General features: G+C 38.8%; 1 protein-coding gene across 5 annotated transcripts in view; it reads right to left on the minus strand.

Moving 5' to 3' along the window:
- The window catches only part of Wwp1 (WW domain containing E3 ubiquitin protein ligase 1), an 84,446-nt gene extending 65,368 nt beyond the window's left edge, over positions 1–19,078 (minus strand). The window contains exon 1 of one of the 5 annotated variants that reach the window (XM_048358722.1): positions 18,852–19,078. The gene's annotated coding sequence lies outside the window, so the exon portion shown is untranslated. Of the gene's footprint in view, positions 1–7,754; positions 8,238–16,757; positions 17,234–17,880; positions 18,089–18,851 lie in introns of those variants that run through there. The other 4 variants (XM_048358718.1, XM_048358721.1, XM_048358719.1 and 1 more) reach the window with 4 other exon arrangements.
- Between the last annotated feature and the right edge of the window lie 2,623 nt (positions 19,079–21,701).

Here is a 21,701-nt window from a genome sequence, read left to right on the forward strand (position 1 = left end):
ATTGCATCCTGAAGTATAATTCTTCAGCATAGAATTCCACAAGTACAATGTCAGGAAGCAGGTGGACCAAGAGGCTTTCTCCATACCCAGTGAATCTCTTGGCTCTCAGAATTATTTTTTTTTTAACTCTCCAAATCATCACCAGGTTGATTCCTAATGATCCAAACAATCTCCACTTTCTGCATAGACATCCTTTAACACTTGGTCCTGCTGTTCCTCCCTAGCCCATGCTATCATATTCATTTTACAGCCTCCCATTTAAAACCCTTGTAGCTTGCAGATCTCCATTCCATTCAGTAGCACTCCATCCTGAAACTGATGGCCCTATCCAGCCCGCATCTCCCAATAGTTGCAACCTTAGAATCTGTCCCCCCATCTCCGGGAAGCCGGCACTCCCTTAGTATGCATAGCACTTCAGTGTCCAAGATTAACATATACTCTATCTCCGAAATAGAGTGTGTAACTGTTTCTAAATTAACGAAGGCAACACTGACTTTTTTTTTTTTCATTTCTTTCACAGTGTTTTTCTTCTCTAGTATCACCCTTAACTACTATGAATTTTTATCTCAAATAAACCTGGTACTAAATTCTCATTATACTTTCAACTATCTGGTATAAAACCTAGCTGATATCTCGACAAGCTCTCTTGTTCAGGGACCTCTCAATAAATATCTCTGATTAATCCCTTTCAGTCCCTAACATAAAAATGGCATCTTCCTCTTAATTTACAAGTGTGCTGCTGGGGGATAAAAGAGTAATGTTTCTCTGAAACTTTTCCTTGAGTTGAAGAATGTTATTAGATCTGGTTTTGTTTTTTAGTAAGGTCCAACACTGACCTTCTCTCTATAAATATCAAATTGATTCCATTAAATACAAAAAATGCAGAGATGGCATCATTTTGATACTTTGTAAGTATGCTACTGGGTGATAAGTCACAGTTTGTTGTGATCTTTTTAATCTTCCAAGCAGTTGTACAGATGGGATTCAATTCAACTTATTAGTTAAGAAGTACAATGCCCACTTTCTTTTGTCTTTTTTCCCCAGGGTTTTACCCCTGATGTCACTGTTACTGATTTCAATACCCAGGGTATTTATTGTATATATGTTTACTAGAACTACAGAAGGGAAGGAGAACATCAAAATGGAGAGACAAAGGGTACAAGGAAAACCAATGCAACAGCAATACTTACAAAACTATATCCCATAATCCAACTGTACAACTCATGGGGGGGAGGGAATGGAAAGGGTGAAGGCGGTAGAAAAATGAGGGAGGATGTAACAAGCTTGATAAGAAACATACTCACCGCCTTATGTATGAAACCACAAAGCCTATGTACATTACTTAGACAATAAATTTTTAAAAATAAAATAAAAAGGAGTACAATGCATCTTAGTCAATGCCACTTTTCATCATTCACCCCCATCTCTAAGCTTATACATTTCCTAAATTTTCCAAGTCCCATTTTCACATATGTACACTGAATATTATGACTGCATTTTCACACTATTCCCCTCCACATTTGTCTACCCATCTCTAACACAAGTTTCAGCTTCTTGGTATTCATTTTGTTAAACTGTAAGTTAGTTGTTAAAGGGAGGTCTAGCATGGGAAATCCTCCCCTGCATATACAATACTTTAGTTAATATGCTTGCATATGTAGGCATATGACCCTGTATGTATTTACTTATATATTTATAATTTAGATCTAACTTCCACATATGAGAAAAAGCATGTGTCCTCTGTCTCTCTGAGCCTGACTTACTTCACTTAACATCTTTTCCAGGTCCATCCATTCCCCTGAAAATGACTATCATTTTTTCTAATGGATCAGTAAAATTCCATTGTTATATTACACTTTCTTGATCCACTCATCCATTGAAGAGCATCTTCTAAGCTATGCCCTTCTGGTGACTTAAAGATTCCACTCACAATAGCTACCAGAAAAGGCAACCAACGGCAGGGACACAGGCGTACCACTTACATCAATTGTTCAACTATTTGGTTTTTCTTCAACTTACAAAATGCTTATCTAATCATAGGATCTAATAACCTCATCTGTCCTCCATCACTCTATGTTTTCAGTCAATTTCAAAGTCCCATTTAGGACACATATTTAGTACTTTGATATAGGAATACAGGAAGTATTTTTTAAAAATAAGTTTACCCTCATATCACCCAATTTCCAAAGTCAGTATTAATATCCAATTCTTATTATTCATTTCTACCTAATTTCCGATTTTCACCTTCAGCCAGAAGAAATGAACATATTCATTTTTCTGAAACCTGGTTCTGTTTGTGTTTATCCTCAAATTTCTACTTCTTCTTTTGCAGCAACATAAATTAATACATTTTCTTTCTTCAGGTATATCTCTTATTTCTCCTTTCATGAATTCATTTGATTCTTACTTTTTTACTTGATTCATTTTCTTTTGTGTACAATCAGTTTATATCCAAGTGTATTTTTACATTTTCCTCCAAATTAGAGAAATTTCTTCTGCTTTAAAATATCTCAAGATTTATCTCTAATAAGTGTAATATAAATAAAAATATTCTTACATTAATATGTACCATTTACCTCACAATTTCAGCTTTAAAAGTAAATCTTGATCCATTTAGGGGGAAAACCTCTGATTCCTAGATACTCAACCTGTGCTAACTTACAGCACTAAGAAAATGAGGTGAGTCAATAGTGATAAAAGCACAGAAAGAGCTATTTGAGATTAAAAAGCACAAAAGAAATGTGAAGAGCCAACATCACAGAAAGTATCAGGGAATAAGTTAAGGAATCTTTGCCTAATGGCTCCAATTCCTCAGTGTAGCAGGAGGCACACTAAGACCTCAGAAAGACTAAATTTCTCTGTTTTATCAAAAAGGTGGCTAAAATAAAGAATTTGAAGCAGAGGAGAAATCTGGACCCAGCTAAGAAGTGACCCAATTCCCACAGACTCATGAATTTTCTTTTAACCTATTTTCACAACTCAGATCAAGAAGCAAGCAATTATCAGTGTCAGAGTTGTTTAGAGGACAAATGCCAGGGAAGATAGGGTTCTAGACATGACCAAACTACTTATCACTCTGACACATTTTTTATACTCACACTCCATTGTTCATTAAAAGCCCCCCTTTTTTTTTTCATTAAAAGCCCTTTACCCAAAGCTCACTATTCCTCATATATTTCTAATCCATTCCAGTTTCCCCCAACCTGACTGCATGTCAGATCACTTGGGAACTATGTTGGAATTCTGTGCATGCTCATATTCAAATTCATGTACCAATGACATCCTAGATGTTATTACTACCTCCTATCTCCTTCATTTCTATTTACCCATACAGCTCAGGTCAGGTGTCACCTCTATCACACTGAGATGTGACTTTATAGCTATGAATACTTCTCTATCTCACCCTTAAACTGTACATTTCTTTACTAATTGCAGTTCAGGGCTGAGCCCAGTGTCTTGTCCTTATTAAATACTCAATAAACATGTGTTGAATGAAGAGTCACAATTAATAAAATATAGTAGAACAGTGAGGGTGATTAGGTTAAAAAAAAATCTCAATAGTGCTGGTAGCCAGGGAATAACAGCTATAATCCTAGCTACTCAGGAGGCTGTGATGTGAGGATCATGGTTCATAGCCAGCCCAGGCAGGAAAATCCATGAGATTCTTATCTCCAATTAACCTCCAGAAAAGCAGAAGTGGTGCTGTAGCTCAAAGTGGTAGAATGCTAGCCTTGAGCAAAAAGCACTCAGGAACAGCATCCTGTCCCTGAGTTCAAGGCCCACAACAAAACAAAACAAAACAAAACAAAAAAATCTATATATCACAGAACTTAAACTTCTAATTAAAATATCCTTTTAACCCCATGAAGATGAACTATAAAACTACATATATCTTCTTCCATCTTCGCCCTGTAAATTCAGAAAACCAGGTCCAAGTCCATGTCTCCAAAAGTAAAGAATCTTTACAAAAGTAGAGAACCTACAATGCTTATTGGACCTGTTAAATTCCAAAGCAAGCAAAAGAGTGTACATAAAAGGTCTTTACACTTGGATATTCTCAAGCCACAGTTAAATATTCAAAACATTCCAGAAGTATCCTAATCCCCATTATATATCAACTAGACTCTCAAAAAAATGAAAAAAAGATGACTAAGAACAAGGTACAATGTCACAAACAATGTCACTAAAAGCTATTGAACCTAAACATGCTGAAGTGCTTATACTTTACAAGGAAGCCAATTTTTCCAGGGCTTCCACCAATACTTGTGTTCATATGCACTGTCCCTGTAAAATCAAGGCAGAGTTATGCATTTCAATTTTTTTTCATTGAATACTACAGTAAGTTCCAAGAGTGCCAGAACAAATCCTCTCCTTTGCATGTACTTACTTACCGCTCTCAAAGTCTAGCACACATAAAGCATTTAACTTATACCCAAGTCAATCAGTTATCAGAAACAACAAACATAGGTACTAAGCCTAAATGAACTTATTTCTTTTAGGTGCTATCGTTCTATTTTCTTATATTGCAGTGCTGGGATACAACTTAAGATTCCCATGCACATTAGGCAAGCATTCTACTACGGAGCTACAGCCCTTTAGGTATTTTCTTACACAGTACTTTTCTCCCCTCTCTTGAAAAATTATCATCAAAATGGCAGCATGCTGAGTCAATATACGCATAGTCTCCAAGAAGGTAGAGGGTCAATTAAACCCAGGGCGTTAAAACTAACCTGGACAACACAGCAAGACAATGAAGAGGGAAAAAAATTATCATCGAAATGAAATATATATATATATAATGTAAGCTAGAAAATATTCTTCAGAGAGTAGTTCAAAATACACTGCTTAATGTTTAAAGATGCAAAAACACAACGCAGTTGTGAACAGGGAGGACAAGGGGGAAAACAAGGCAAAGTGAAAGAGGAGGTGATATTGTCCAAGAAGCATTGTACTCATTACTTGACTTATGGAATTGTAATCCCTTTGTACAACTACTGGTGGCTCACAACTGTAATCCTAGCTACTTAGGAAGCTGAGATCTGACAATCACAGAAGCCATCCCAGGCAGAAGAGTCCCTGTGAGACTCTTATCTTCAATTAACCACTCAAAAACAGGAAGTGGCACTGTGGCTCAAGTGGTAGAGCACTAGCCTTGAGCACAAAGAGGCTCAGGGATGGCCAGTTTGGGAGTTCAAGCCCTAACTGACAATAAACAAATACATACATAGATACAATTTAAAAAAAAAGAATCAAGCCAATGAGGTCGAATGTCAAAGAGAGGAAACTGAGAAGAAACAAGAGAAGATGCACAGAACAATACAGACTTAGAAGTCAGAAGAAAGAAAGCATTACTAAACAAAGCACTCCTACACAAAGAGGAAATAGAGACTTTAAGGCAAGGCAGGTAGGTACCTTGGTTGATGTTCATGTTAATTACTTACAAAGTCAGTCTAATTTGAAATAATTTTCCTACATTCAGATTAAAAAATAAGATTATATGTATTTAGAAACACTGCCATTTAGAAACCTGATGCACTCCTTGGCTAATATCTAGAACACAATTTTTGCTCATAGCTGTAAAAACTTCACTTTTAACAATATTCTTACAGAGCCACAAGATGGTGATATTGCTCCACAAAAAGAACCTTTAAAAAATAAATCATATCCATTTCCCCCAAGTGAAATAACTCCTTTACCAAAAGAAATATAAAAATTGCCTATATTTTAGAAATATTAGTGAAAAAGGAAAATTTTCATCAAAGTGATCAGCAACTATTCTAATTTTTAACATAAACAGCTATGATTTCTTGAAAAAAATTAAACAGAAAAACAAGACTTTGGTAACACTGCTGTGTCTACCATAATGAACTTTCCTTCTACCTCCTTTAAACTCTATCATAAAAAAACTGAAATATATTTTTATTTATTCATTGAAAAACTCTATTTACTCCTTAATTAAGATGATGCTTATTTTTCAGTCTTAAATGAATTGATACTAAACCAATCACATCAAAAAAGGACTACACCTAAATGGTTTCAGTACTAAAAATGAAGTAAGTTTTTCTTTTCCTTCTAGTGGATTAGTTCTCCACTTCCTATGACAAGTTGATAATGGGAAGACATCAAAACTTCTTAAAAAACAACAACTAGGCATTTGGTATGTTTGTTGACTGTTTTAGTAAAACTCTGTAGAACAGGTATCCCATTCATGCCCTGAATAAAATCACTTAAAATATTTATCAAATAGCAATAAACACATTAAAAATTGAGCTCCAAGCTTTTAGAATGAACCCAAGTTGACATATATCAAGAGCTGCATAAATACAGCCATCCCTTAGTATCTACAAGGAATCCCCAAATCCAATACCATATTCCTTATATAAAATGACAATGTATTTATTTGCATAAAACTTACACATATCCTCCCTATGCTTTAAATCATCTGTAGCTTGCTTATGATAACCAACACAATGCAAATAACTGTTACACCATACTTCTCAGGAAACAATGGTACGGATGATGTCTATGGATGTTCAGTCCCCATGAAAGGTTTTCCTCATATATTTTTAACCCAAGGTTGCTGGGGTCCATGAATAGAGAGCCCACAGATAGGGAGGATTGACTATATTTGCTATGTCTTATGAAGCAGCAGAATGCAGATAGTCATATGAATTCTTGAAGCTGAAGCCAAAGCTGAGAGGTGATTAAAAGCCTCAGGAACATAAAGCTTCTTATGTCAGTCAAATCCAGACCCGCTAAGAAGGCTAGTTACTAACACACTTCCATACTGTACAGATCACTAGCATGTCACAATCCAAAGTTACATTCACCACGAAACATTTCCTGGTTGTTTCCAAATATATTAAGAACCCCGATTTACTATAACTTAAGCACTGAATTCCCTTATTCTTCAATTCCATAGACAACTTTTACTTTGAGAAGAACATGATGGAATAGTTAGAAAGCAGTTCTTAATTCAGAAAAGCTTAAGCACAAACTCTTCAACCCTACTGTTTTTGTACATTTCATCAAGTCTGTTTTCTTGTCTCAAAAATAAGGATACTAAGGCAAAAATAATGTAGTTTTGAGGGACTGAAAAAAAATTACTCCAGGAAACTAGAACTCTTTCCAGACTCAAGAATAAGGTGTTAAATTCCCAACCCCCTTTCCCCCCAAGCATCCCACCACCACTACAACCACATTCTTAATTACTCTGAAGCACATAAACTTTTCTCTGATATTTCCAACAATAATAGAGGACACTAGTTTAAGAAGGCGTTCGGTTTCATAGACATGTTGCAAAACAACACACAGTAAACCCCATACTTGCAGCGAGGAACGTAAGAGGAAGAAGCACTGCCACAGTTTTTGTTATAAAAATAAAACTAGCTCAGTGTGATAGCATCCAGCTGTAAATTGCAGCACTTGGAGGTAGGTAGAGGCAGGAAGATGGTTGAGCTCACAGCTAGCCAGAGCTACAGAGAGAGACCCTATTTCAAAGGATGAAAAAGAGAAAGTGAAAGAAAGAAAAGAAAAATTTATCTTAGAATTACTAAAGTAATACATACACTATAAGTCAATATTAAAAAATCTTCCTAAGAAGTTTAAAGCATGCTATAAAATATAAAGTTTCATTAACATTTTTCATTCTTAGAGGAAAATATTAGAATCCAAAATACATACATTTTCCAAAAGGAGATAAACCAATTCAGCCAATAGCTGAAACTCTAGCCCCAGAATAAAGTAATCCTTACCAAGTTAAAATTCAGTAAAAACAGGATATTTTATCCTCAAATTCAAAACACAAAAAGCTGTAAAACTGAGAGTTCCTTCATTACTCAATGCTGGCAAAAACTAAACCGTTCTGAACTCATTCAGCAGTAAAATGTGGCCTCATGTGAGATTACTTACTGTCCTTAACTGATTCATAAACATTTTTCAAACAAAGCACAGGCACTGACTACTCCAGACTTCACTGGGGTTTCATGTAACGTAGTACACAGAGTTATTCTCACTTAAAAGTAAGAAAATTCTGCTTGGGTAATGTGGCTCACACCTTTAATCTTAGCTACTCAGGAGGCTGAGATTAGAGAATCATGACTGGAAGTCAGGCCAGGGAAGTTTGAAAGTCTGTGAGACTCCTGTCTCCAATAACCACCCCAAAGCCACAAGTGGAGCTGTGGTTCAAGGGGTAGAGTGCTAGCCTTGAACAAGAGTTCAGGGACAGTGTCCAGGCCCTGAGTTCAAACCCCAAGACCAGCACCAAATGATGATGATGATGATGATGATGATGATGATGATGATGATGATGATGATGGAAATTATGAAACAGATTTGAATAAATTAGTGGTATTGTCAACCTATCCTAATGAATACTAAGTGCTAGATTACTAAGATTTATGTGGGTTTAAGACTCATATAAATCTATGAATTAGGCATTATTATTCTCACCGTACATTTATAAAACTCAGGCTTAGGTTAAGTTAACCTGACCAATATCATTAAGCCAATAAGCCAGTGCCAGAATTCAAGTCTAGATTTCTTTAAACTTCATTTCTGATCTAAGCTTTAAAAAATGTTTTAAAGAAAAAGTTAAACTACATAAAAAGTTTTAAAACAAATGATTTTTTTAACCTCAAAAAATTCCCTAGTATAATGAATACTTCTCATTCTGGGTGTTCAACATCTAAAAACAAACACTCTATTTCACAAGTCACAAGACAGAAAGAAATGTCTATTGTTCTTTTTCCCCTCATAGAAGGGGCCACAAAACAGTGAAAACAACCTCAAAAACAATAGGCTTCTCTCAAACAGTAATGTCAACTGATATTTTCCATTCAAATTTAGAAAGTATCATGGGCTTGGTATGGTTTCTTTTCTACCATAAAATGTAGGCCATAACTCTGTTTATTTCAACACTGCTTTTTGGTTTGAACTGGCTCCAATTTGCGCTGTTCTTCCAATGACAGAGCTGAGGAGATTCTGTAGCACTGTGGGTCATAAAATTAATGAAGATTTTCACTGCAGACACACACAGGCAGCCCTCACCAGCAAAAGTTATAGAAAATGGCTTTGTATTTTTTTACTTAAAATTTAAACCTTCTCTCATGATTTTCTTCCCAAGTCAATGCCCTTATACTAAGCAATGGCTTTTTCCCAAAAGACCTATCACAACTACAGTCAACCTACTTTTTACTCAAAAACCTAATTCTACATTTGACACACTTCAATCAAAATCTCTATTTTTGAGTAGATTATTTTAACTAAGTAAAAAAGATATCAGATGTATCAAACAAATTGTAATATCCAACTTAACCCTTTCTATTAGTTATTTCTTTAAATGAAATGTTTTCTTCTGTAGAATGGTGTCATTCCCTGGCCCATTCCTCATGGCAACCACCGTATTAGCTTTCTGTAGTTGGTTGGAATCAAGTCCCAGCAACTGAGTAATAAGCCTTTTCAAACATCTGGCAGATTCAGACATTAAGCCCTCTTTATATTTACATTACATAAATGGGCACTAGGAAACACTTTAGTTAGGAAAACCATCTCTAACAGAGCTACAGAGCTTACTAGAACCCCCAAAGACATATCCTGTTTCTGCCAGCAGGTATTAAATTAATGTGTATAGTTTCATCTGAATGCTTGCTTAAAAACAAAAATGAAGATGCTGAAAGATCTTCATAACAAGTACTCTTTCTGATCACTGTTAATCAAGAACTGCATCTTGACAAACCGGGCTACACATTCCCATCTAAGGTTGATATTAACCATTTCTTGTTTCCAGATTACACAGCCTACCTGCCACCAAATGATAATCAGCCCAGTTGAATCAGTTATCACCTGCAATTAAAAGCTGAGGTTTGAGCTGCTCCAAGGAAGAGGAAGGAGTTTGAGGCCAATGGGGCAAAGTGAGTAAGCACTATCTGGAGGCACGGATCAAGTGGCAAAGCACTAGCCTAATGAGGCCCTGGGTTTAATTCCCAGTACTGCAAAAGGGGAAAGAGTGGGGAACAGGAGAAGAAGGGAGATTTAAAATGCAGTTCTGCCCACACACAAACGTAGCTCCACAGTGGAGTGCCTACCTTTTGAATTTTCAACTTAATCATAATGAATTAACTGCAGAGAGAAAAAAATATTGCAGTCAACTAACTTCCATTTTATAAAAATGCTTTCAGTTAATTCTTACAAAAAAGTCATGAAAATACTTGTTACCCTTTTCAAAAGAAACTGAGGTGACACTACTAAAGAGCTTTGATAGGAGCTAAATCTGATGATTTTCAACAGTAGCTCTTAACTCATATGCCAAGAGTGACTTATTCTTAAAAACCTTGTCTACCTTTTTCTGTTGTGTTTGCTTTTTTGTTTAATTTAATTAATAGAGATGTAGTTTATGTAGTTCAGGGTATCCTTGAACTCAAAATCCTCCTGTGTCAAGCCACCTGAATGTTAGGACTACTAGTGTGGCCAACTATGCCTGGCCAAGTCCTTCTATTTCTAAGGTAAAGAGTATCTTCACTTATCTAATTCATTGGCGTAATAATATGACAGTGGTATTCAACTTTGAGTTACAAGTCGACAATACGCTTCTACTCTCCCTATTTAATCATAAATACAAATACACTAAATAGCTATCAAAAGAATTTATTCTCCCTAGTTAAATAAAGCTACTATACCTACATTTCTGTTACTGCTAGGACTTTTTATAAACTAACCACATAATTTAGAGCAGGGAGAAGTATCAGTAAAAAATACTACAATTCAGGCTGGGAATGTGGCTTAGTGGTATGGTAAAGTGCTTGCCTAGCATGCGTGAAGCCCTGGGTTCGATTCCTCAGCACCACATAAACAGAAAAAGCCAGCAGTAGCGCTGTGGCTCAAGAGGTAGAGTGGTAGCCTTGAGCAAAAAAAAGCCAGGGACAGTGCTCAGGCACTGAGTCCCAAGCCCCAGAACTGGCAAAAAAAGAAAAAAAATAAATGTACTCACTGCCTTATGTACAAAACTGTAAACCCTCTGTACTTCACTTTGACAATAAATAAATAAACAAACAATAAATAATTTTTTTAATACTACAATTCAATTTTTAGTTTTTAGAGAAACTTCCATACTGATTTCTATATGATCCAACAACCATTCTTCGGCACATATCCAAAGGAATTTAAATCAGGATACAATAGGGGCACCTATTTATTGCATGCCCATATTTATTGCAGCACTATTCACAATAGCCCAACTATTGAAACAGCCCAGATGCCCTACAATCTATGAACAGATCAAGAAAACATGGCATTTGTAGGCAATGAAGTATTATTCATCTGTAAAGAATAGAAATATATGTCACTTGCAGGAAACCAAATGGAACTGAAGAGCAAACATATTAAAGAAACTAAGCTAGAAAGCCAAAGGAGGAGTATTTTTCTCTCATATGTAGATGCCTGACCTAAAAGACCTGTATATATGTAAACACAAGGAGGGTCACATAAACAATGTATTTGTAACTGTGGATCTATTTGAGGAGATTAAAGACAGGAGAGCAAAAGTGCACACTAGAAGGTGAACAATACTAAAATACACTGCACCTGTGAATGAAGATCTAAATTAGCAAAATGAAACTCACTCAAAACTACTGAATACAGGGGGCTGGGAATATGGCCTAGTGGCAAGAGTGCTCTTGCATAGTATACATGAAGCCCTAAGTTCGATTCCCCAGCACCACCTATATAGAAAATGGCCAGAAGTGATGCTGTGGCTCAAGTGGCAGAGTGCTGGCCTTGAGCAAAAAGAAACCAGGGACAGTGCTCAGGCCCTGAGTTCAAGCCCCAGGACAAGCAAAAACCAAAACTACTGAATAGAGGATAGTATGAGTAAAATGAGAGTAAATAAGGGGGTCAATCTGATTAAAATACTGTATATGCATGTTTGAAACCCCTTTGAACAATCAGCATACACTAAAAAACATGAATGTCAGAGTGATGGTACTAGTGGAATTGGGGAGGAAAAGAGGTTGAATATGGTCAAAATACTTCATATGGTCAAAATAATTCATTACTTGCATGAATATAGGTTGCTGAGATTGGTTTGGGAAAAGGTAGAAGAAGGAGGGACAGTAATGGAAGGACTGAGTCTAATCAAGGTATACTGTGCACATATATGGAAATGTCAAAATGAAATCCCCCTGTATAAGTAACCAATGCCAATAAAAGAATGAGGAAAAAGGAAAACACCATAAGAAGTACTCCTTACTCTATTTCTACTTCTCTCCACTTTGCTAAACAAACTTTTTTGTCATTTTTTATTTATTAATTAAATTTTGTTGACAAGGTGTTGTGCAAAAGGGGTACAGTTACATAATAGGGCAGTGAGTACATTTCTTGTGATATCTTACAAACTTTTGCTCATCTTCAAAAAGAAAAAAAGAAGCCAGGTACCAGAGGCTCACATCTACAATCATAATTAGGAAACTAAAATTCAGAAACTCTTGCGTCAAGGCTGGCCAAACCCCATAACCAAAATAATCAACACCAAGTCAGGCCAGAGAAGTGACTCAAGTGGTAGAGTAAATAAAGCAAGTAAGGCAAGTAAGTACAAGGCCATGAGTTCAAACTCCAACAGTGGAAGAACTAGAAAGTAGAAAAGGAGGGAAGGAGGATGAACCTTCTTAAGATAGTTCTACCTATCCCTTTCTTTGCATCTTAGTCTTTCCTACTTCTATAAATCATGTGTCTCAGTACATTCAGTCATCTAACTCCTCCTCATCACAGTCAATGTACTATTTGAAGAAATATACAACATGGTTTGCTGTAGGTTTCAATAAAATGTACTAATTCACAATTCCACTCAGAAAGCCATAGTGTTAAAAAAAAAAAATTCATTTCCTTTATTTCACATTAACCATGTTACCATTCAGTAGTTAACATGGAAGTAAATAAATAATTATATTGAAACTAAAACAAAATGACAATGAAGTCAACAGTACTAAAAAAAAAAAAGTAAACACAGCCAGCAACATATGCATCTACTTGATCAGGAAGGGACAGGCATGACCAATTCCCCTCATTTCCACATAACTCTCACAGTATTCTCTCCTTCATTATTATTAGGCTTCTCTAAAAACAAAACAAACAAACAAACAAAAAACGGCTCATCTAACCTTTCTTAACACAACACAAAAGTAGGACACATATGGTTCAAGGCCAGAGTGACTGGCCAAGTAGCTATGCTTCCCTTTGGTGTCATATCTAATCACAAGGAGCGAGGCAGATGGGCCTCTGCTGTATCTGCTGCCCTCAAATAGAATCAATTTTGCCACATTACAGTGGATGCATTCTTGGCTAGACCTCAAGCCATAGAGGCTATGTGTGTATGTGCATGTGTGTTGCTAGAGTTAGAACCTAAGGACTCAAACATGCTATGCAGTTGCGTAACTCTGAACTACATACCAGCTCCCCTTGATGTCTTCCCAAGGATAGACCCAGCTATTTCCATCTGTGTAGCATGCCAAATGTGCTATCATTTGCACTTTAGACTCATCTTTCCCTCTGGCAGGACCAGGCTCAAAATTTAGATTGAGGAAAGCAATCTAAGCTTCCATTTTCAAGACAGTATCCCACAATACTTGTTTTATGTAATGACTGACACTGTATTTTTAAAGTAATTCCTGGTCATCTATTTGAATGGTGGCCCCAAAGGATTCATGTAGAGCTAAACCTGTGATTTGCTTTAACCAACAAAAGGAGGCAGGAGTGATACTCTGCCAGTCCCAGACGTGAGCTGATAGCTTCAGAAGGCCTATTTGTTTCTAATTTTGCACTCTTGAGAACCATAAGCTGCCGATAAGGCTGGCAGCCCTCCTACAAAGGACACCTGCAGAGGGCGGGGCTAGACTACAAGACTGCATGCAGAATGCAGGGTGTATGTCCATCCCTCAGCTCACCTGCCAGGTGAAAGTAGTCATTACAGTGACACCAGCAGATCCTGAAAAACCGACCAACTAAGCCCAACCAAGGAGATCAAAACTATAAATAAAACAGTCACACAGCACAAGATGCTTGAAATAACGCTTACTGGGTTTCTTGTATTTCTGCATATTTTGTTAAAATGCTCCCAAAAAACGGGGCAGGAAGGATATAGCTAATTATGATCCCCAAATTCATACAACTTCAGAAGACAAGTCTATTTTCTTACTGATTGATGTCAATGACACTACCACCTTCCAAGTTCTAAGAGAACTAGCTTCAGGTTTGTTGTCTCAAAATTATACCAAGTACCCAGTAGAATGTACGGCACACCGTTACTACATCAGTGGGTGTTGTGAATAAATACCAAGTTTAAGGAACGTCAAGACTAAATCAACAAATGCTAGTTTTACTATGTTAGAAACTATCTGACATATGGTTCTGTACAAAGAATTCAAACATTAAAAAAAAAAGTTAAACACTAATGTGTGAGCACTGGTAGCTCATGCCTGTAATCTTAGCTACTCAAGAGGCTGGGATCTGAAGTTTGGGAGTTTAAAGCCACTAGAAAGGTGTTCAAGGGGCTGGGGATATAGCCTAGTGGCAAAAGTGCCTGCCTCGGATACACGAGGCCCTAGGTTCGATTCCCCAGCACCACATATACAGAAAACGGCCAGAAGTGGTGCTGTGGCTCAAGTGGCAGAGTACTAGCCTTGAGCGGGAAGAAGCCAGGGACAGTGCTCAGGCCCTGAGTCCAAGGCCCAGGACTGGCAAAAAAAAAAAAAAAAAAAGAAAGGTGTTCAAGTCTTAGACCAGAGAAAAGCAAGGCTACTGTGGTGGCTCATGCCTATAATCCTAGCTAAGATCTGAGGATTGCAACTCAAAGCCAGCCAAGGTCAGTGAGACTCTCAATCATTTGAGTTAGGGCTTAGTCTTGGAGGAAAAAAACCAACCTCAGGGACAGTGCTTAGGCCCTGAGTTCAAGCCCCAGGACAAGCATGCATGTGCTCACTGGCCTGCATGCGTGCATGCATGTAAACACACACACACACACACACACTAGGGCTGGAGACATGGCTCAAATGGTAGAATAGCTGCCATGAGCAAGCAAGCACAGGCTCTGAGTTCAAGCCTCAATACCAACAAGAAAAGAAATAACTAATTTCTAAGGACCTTTATAGTGGTTTGTCTTTTTTAATAATTCGGTTTGATATGTAATGATGAAAATCATGAAGTATCATTATATATACTTAATCATCAATGATAATAAAACTTCATCTTCAAACTATAGAATTAAAAGCAACAAATTTTCAAAAGGAAACTAATACCTTCATATCACCAATGTACCTTTTTCAAACAAGAGGTCAACATTTGTTTTATACTTAACAGTATAACTACATATGGGATAAAATATATAAATTTATATCTACTACCAATAGCCACTAAAATTGCAGTTTCTATCTTAACACAGAGAAAGCAACAGTTTATATTGCCACAAAAGTTAATCAGGAAAATTCAAAATCTTTATGTATATACTACAAGTAGTTTTAGGTGAAAAAAAAAGTTTAGTGAGAATACTAAACAAAATTCAGCCAGCACAGACAGAAAAGTCCATAAGATTCTTATCTGCAATTCACTTCTAAAAAACTAGAAGCAAAGCTGTGGCTTAAGTGGCAGAGTACTAGCCTGGAACATAAGTTTAAGCCCCAGGATGGGCACATACACAAAGAAGAGGATTCAATGTTTAAAAATTAGTACAAAAGTAAGAGTTCTAGTCTTAGTTCTAAGTTTGGCTGCTGCAAACTAACCATACACTGGGACGCTACCACTTGAGTCACTTTTCCAGCCTATCCTTTTGATGGTCATTTTGGAAATGATTCTTACAGATTTTTTTTTTTGGGGGGGGGGGTCTGGGTTTAGCTTCAAACCATGATCCTCTGATCTCAGCCATTTAAGAAGCCAGGATTACAGGTCTGAGCTGCACTGTATTCACCTAGAAGACAATGACTACCTTTTAACCACCTAGTTCACAACTGCCATGAGAATCAAATGATAAAATATATGTGAAATATATATGTAGATGAAATATCTATAATGGATATTAGATATTCATTTTAATGCCAGCAAAGAAATTTCATGTTTTCTTCAGACAGTTTTCTTCTACATGTATTACTAATCAGCTCACTGTACACTAATAAAGGGCAATTTATTGGGTTTTTCTACTGTTCATTAGAATTATGTCCTATCTTATATGAAGAGTTAAAATGATTCCAGTCTTTCTAATAATTAAAGCAAATATAGAAGAAACTATTATCTCTATATTTCCCTAAAAGAAAAACCAAGAAATAACATGTCCTGTTTCCTTACTACTAGGGAGCCAATCTTAACAGGTATAGAAGTTATTTACTAAGCGAACAATACTAGAAAAAAACTAGTTGCAAGTTAGCTACTTTAATCCTTTTATTGAATAGGAGAATATGAACACCATTTTCTTTCTTTCCTTCTTCCTCCTTCCCTCTATCCTTCCCTGCTTTCTTTCTTTCTTTCTTTCTCTTTCTTTCTTCCTTTGTGCATCTTGTCCTAGTGCTTGAACTCAGGGCTTGGATTCTATCTCTTGGCTGTTTGTTGCTCAAGACCAATGCATTACCACCTGAGCCACAGTCCCACTTTTGGCTTTTTTAGTAGTTTACTGGAGAGAAGAATCTCATGGACTAGCTTTCAACAGTGATCTCAGATCTTGAATTCCTGAGTAGCTAGGATATTGCTATATGCAGAGCATCCAAATCATCACTCAGATTCACTAGCTCCCAATCACATAGCAAACAAGATGGATATGCATACCAATGGAAATCCAAGATTCAAGAACCCCATGCCTACCTATATCCAGAGCAATCAGGTTTATGTACATGCAGGCTCTCTCTACCTCCAGTCACATTACACAGTGCTACAATATTGATCCTCCCAAGACAAAAGTTCTGAAATTCCAATGCAAAACCCATCTATGGAACCCTCACAGCTTCTAAGTCCAAAGTTATCAGCCTGGCATTAAGAATAACCCATTAACTAGTCCAACTTTTTTACTTCAAGCTTTCTCACCAGAAAGTACAAACTCACATTAAGTACAAATATTTAATGTTCCACCCAAACATAATTACTTACCTCTCCCCAGCTAATAAACTCTGGATTCTCTTAGGTCCTTCTCTTGCTTGCTTCTATAACCTTTACCTGACCACCAAACCACACAGTCATCCTTCAAGCCCAAGAGCCCATAACCAGAGGCTCTTGAATTCTACATGTTAAGTTTGAATTCTGAGAATGTCTGTATTATTTATGAAATTTGTCTATAAGTTAAAAGAGATGCCTCATGTGATGGTTCATGCCTGTCATCTCAGAACTTAGGCTGTGACTGCAAAAACTGATATTCATCCTCATAATCACCTAGCACAGTCAGGCAAGAGATGCTGAATAACTGAAAAGTAAAAGAAATTTCAACCATGACAGGGTAAGCAGTAAAAGATCACTATCTCTTTGAAGGCAAGGACCTAATCTACAGCATCTTCTGACATCTTCTATCCAAAAAAACCTAACTCTAAATTACAGCTTTTCAAAGCTGTGTCTTATATATCATAAGCAATTCAGCATTTAATGGGAAGAAGTATTTGCAAATGTTAATGTTCTATCTTTCCTAAATAACTATGCCACATACTTTACATGGCTCAATTTCCATAGCCCTCACATGTGACTTTCAATTTTAAGACTTACTAACCGTTTATGAAAAAAAGTAGATCATTTCTCAGTAAGAACTAAAAATATTCCTTCATAGCTACAAGACACAGAGAATACCTCTCTTTAAAAAGAGTACACTTTCATTTTGCTTGCACAATAATACATCGACTTAATAAGCCTGGCAAAGTGGATTTATACTTAATCATGAACTCTTGTAGAAACCTGCAGAGAACTATAAACCAGGTATTTCAGGTAAATAACACCGCAGGGGCAGGGAGTGGGGGTGGAGGGTTGTTGAGGTAACTCTTTTTCCACTACTTTTAACAGCAGCTTCTGAAAGCAGAAACTCCAATCTGGTGGCATATTCATCGCTCAAAAAGATAAAAAAACAACAAAGTGAAGGCTCCTGGAGAAAACAAAATTTTTTAAAGTACCAAAATGCTAACTACCGCTCTTTGGTAACGAAGGTTTCCTATGAGATGGAGCATAGGAAGCAACTCCAGATCGATGCACACACTGCACAATCTCCGGCGCACAAAAAATAAATAAATAAGTAAAATCAGGTAGAGGCTGGAAAAGCAAAGAGCACACAATGAAATTTGAATGTGAAAAGATTACTAAAGGGTAGGACCGAGCCACCGGAGTCGATAAAGACTAGGAAAAATCTGCAAGGTCACAGGAACCTACTGGGTCACAAAAGGTGGGGACGGGGACGGCGGTGGAGGGGAGCTGCGAAGCCCAAGCCCCCGGAGTGTTGTTGTTGTTTTTTTCTTCTTTGTTTTTTTTAAATAACATGTCTGAAGAAGACGTGTTATATGGTCTCGAGCTCGGGGTGGAGGGACTGGGGTGAAAAGTCCCGGGCACTGGCAGTTCTGCCGGAGGTGTGAGGCAAAGGTGGAAGGCAGGAGAGGAGGAGGCTGAGGAAGCCGGGAGCTGCGGCTTGCAGAGTCACGGAAACACTTGGCTCCGCTCGGACGTCCCCGGCACAGGCCGGTGACAAGGCCAACTCGGGGCAAGACCCTTGACCCCACCCCAACACCCCAGCGAACTCCAGGTCCCGGTGGGGTGGGGTGCGGGGGCTGGAGCGCGGCGGCGCCCGTCGGCCCCCGAGCGTCCCCCTGGGGAGCCCCCGCGAGGGGGGGGAGCCGCACCCCCGGCCGCGTCCTTACCCCGGGGCGAAGCTGTCGGCTCCGGGCGGCCGGGCCGGTCAGCCACCGCGGCGGTAGCAGCGCCTCCTCCAGCGGCGGGCGCCCTCACCCTTCCGCGCCCAAGATCGCCATCTCGCAGTCGGCGCGGCGGCAGCGGCGGCGACAGCCACCCAGGCGTCGGCCCCGGCAGCCCAGGCCGCCTCGCCTCGCAGCCGCTCGGAAGCTGCACGCCGAGTTCGCCGACACCCGACCCTCCCCCCACCCCACCCCGGCCGCGCGCCACCCTCCTCCCCCTCCCCTCCCCGCCGACCCCACGCCTCCCTTCCTAGGGAGCGCGCCCTGGCCGCGTGCCTGCGACGCCGGCGCCGCGCACTCCGCGCGCGCCCTCACGCCCGCGGGCGCGCGCGCGCCGCGGTGCCACGGACACCCCGGAGCCTCCAACTCCCGACCTAAAAGCCAGCTTCCTGCGAGCATGCGCAGCGAGGGCGCACTGATCCTGCCTTTGGGAAAACTCCGCTGCTCCGGGTCTTGCGAGTGGTCAAATGCCCGCCAATAGGAGAAGGGGGCGGGGCCTGAGCCTGTGGAAGAGGCGGGGCCAACCCCGAGATTTGGCCTGTGGTTTCTCTTAGCTGTAGCTGGCCGCTCAATGCTGACTTGGACTTTCTGGTCCACCGCGGAATCCTGCGCGTGACCTCCAGTAAGATCCTCCGGGCACTGCCATTTTCTCCTCCGAACACTTTGCCGCAGAAGTAGGCTGTTAATGAATACTCCCTGACCTAGCTCAGCATTTGACTTAGAATCCATTGCAAAAAGTAAATAGTTGCACTTAGTGGATAGCCCTACCAAAAGACTTGCAGCCCATCCTAATCAAATCATTCGCTCCCCTGGCCAACACATCACCCCAATAATAGAGCGAATACCTAGTGAGAAAGTGCATGTGTCAGCGGCAGTTAATCCACATAAATCCTGTAAGGTAGCTCTTCTTATCTCCATTATAGAATGAGTAAGCCGGTTCACTTAGTGCTGATGACGATTTGTGTAGCTTTTGTAAGAAAGGCCGCCCTGTTAATACAAGTCAGCAATGACCACATTACTCACCAGATAATCTAATCTACTTCAGAGAGCTAAGATCTTCGAGCATATATGTCTACAATTCTTTTTACAAATACCTCATCCAACCCCTACAAATTCCCTACATCCACATTAGTCCTCATGAATTCCTGCCTCCAACTTCATCTAAATTAGGTGCATTATCAACATGATGCACAAAGATCATTTGGAAACATCCATCTGAAAAATACCACTTCACAGTTTAAAATCATCCATTCTTCAGGAATCTCCTGATAAATCAGTGATATTCAAGGATTTAGTGCTCACATGCTCTAATGCTCCTGTTTCAAAATCTGTTCAGAAATCCTTAAAGTGCTCACTCTTGCAGCTTAAACACATTTTCTCCCCCCTTTTGCCTTCAGGTCCATTTAAGTAAATGTAACAGCTGCTAATAAAGATCTGCTCAAAAGTCTCATGCACATCCCCAGGTAGGGTCTCCACTCCTCCATAAGTGTGCAAGGGGTCCTTTGGCTTCTTGTTCTATCCTCCACTTTATTTCCCTTTGGGCTGTACAGAACTCCTAGTATTCTCCTAGTCCCCTGAATTGATAGCCAATATGACATATTTGTTTTTAATGTTGACTTTTTTTGTTTTAAATCTTTTCATACATGTATCATTGTTTCTGTCCTTATTTGCTGTCTTGAGTTAAATCTTCCAAAGTAATCAAAGGGTGTGAACAAGTTTAGCCCTTTTGAAACACTTTGGCAAGTTGCCTTCCAGGGAAGAATCTAGGATCAAAACTCAGCTCTGGGCTGGGGATATAGCCTAGTGGCAAGAGTGCCTGCCTCGGATACACGAGGCCCTAGGTTCGATTCCCCAGCACCACATATGCAGAAAACGGCCAGAAGCGGTGCTGTGGCTCAAGTGGCAGAGTGCTAGCCTTGAGCGGGAAGAAGGCAGGGACAGTGCTCAGGCCCTGAGTCCAAGGCCCAGGACTGGCAAAAAAAAAAAAAAAAAAACAACTCAGCTCTGTCATTGAAGGCCACATTATGACTTGGGCATGGCCTTAGGCATTTTTATGTTTGTGGTCCTCTTCCTCCACAAATTAATACTGCACATTCTATATTCTGACTACATTTGTATTGTAACAACTGAATTGATATTAAGCTGATCCTGTTATCACCTACAAACTACAAGATTTGGCTAGTTTACTTAATCAGAAGGCACCTCAGCTACAACACTAGGAGTCATATCTCCCTCACTGTCCCTTTTCTTTCTGGACTGCTCACGGAGTATTTAATATTTCATGGAGATATTGATTCTATGTAAAACTAGTAGTATTATTCACTTTTTGCTTTCTGGTTTTACTTCACATCCTAAGATCAAATATTTATTCACCTTTTGTTTCTACTTGACAATTTACTTTTTGTTAAATAATTTAATCCCTTAGGATTTGTTTTGAAATGATGATCCTTTATTTTCTCTAAGGAGCTCATTTGTATTCCTTAGCTTATTTATTAAAGAATCTTTCTCATAACTATAAATGATTTTAAAATATATACAAAAGTTTGTTGATAGCTCTTCCTTCGCAAACAGAAGCTGTTCTCATCCAAGTGATTGTGAGCTACAGTCAGTGACTTGGTTGTAATGTAGAAACTAACACACAAAAATGTCCCTTCCATTAATAGGTTATGAAGAGGTATTGTAGTCCTTTCCATACTCTTAGGTCATGAGCAGCTAGCTGCCAATCGCAAGATCACATAGAGCAACCACCACAGAGTGAGAAAGTAAAGCATCTTGCCAGCAACCAGCAAGTATCTG

This window comes from Perognathus longimembris, chromosome 12, assembly GCF_023159225.1.
Source record: "Perognathus longimembris pacificus isolate PPM17 chromosome 12, ASM2315922v1, whole genome shotgun sequence".
NCBI classification, from domain to species: Eukaryota; Metazoa; Chordata; class Mammalia; order Rodentia; family Heteromyidae; genus Perognathus; species Perognathus longimembris.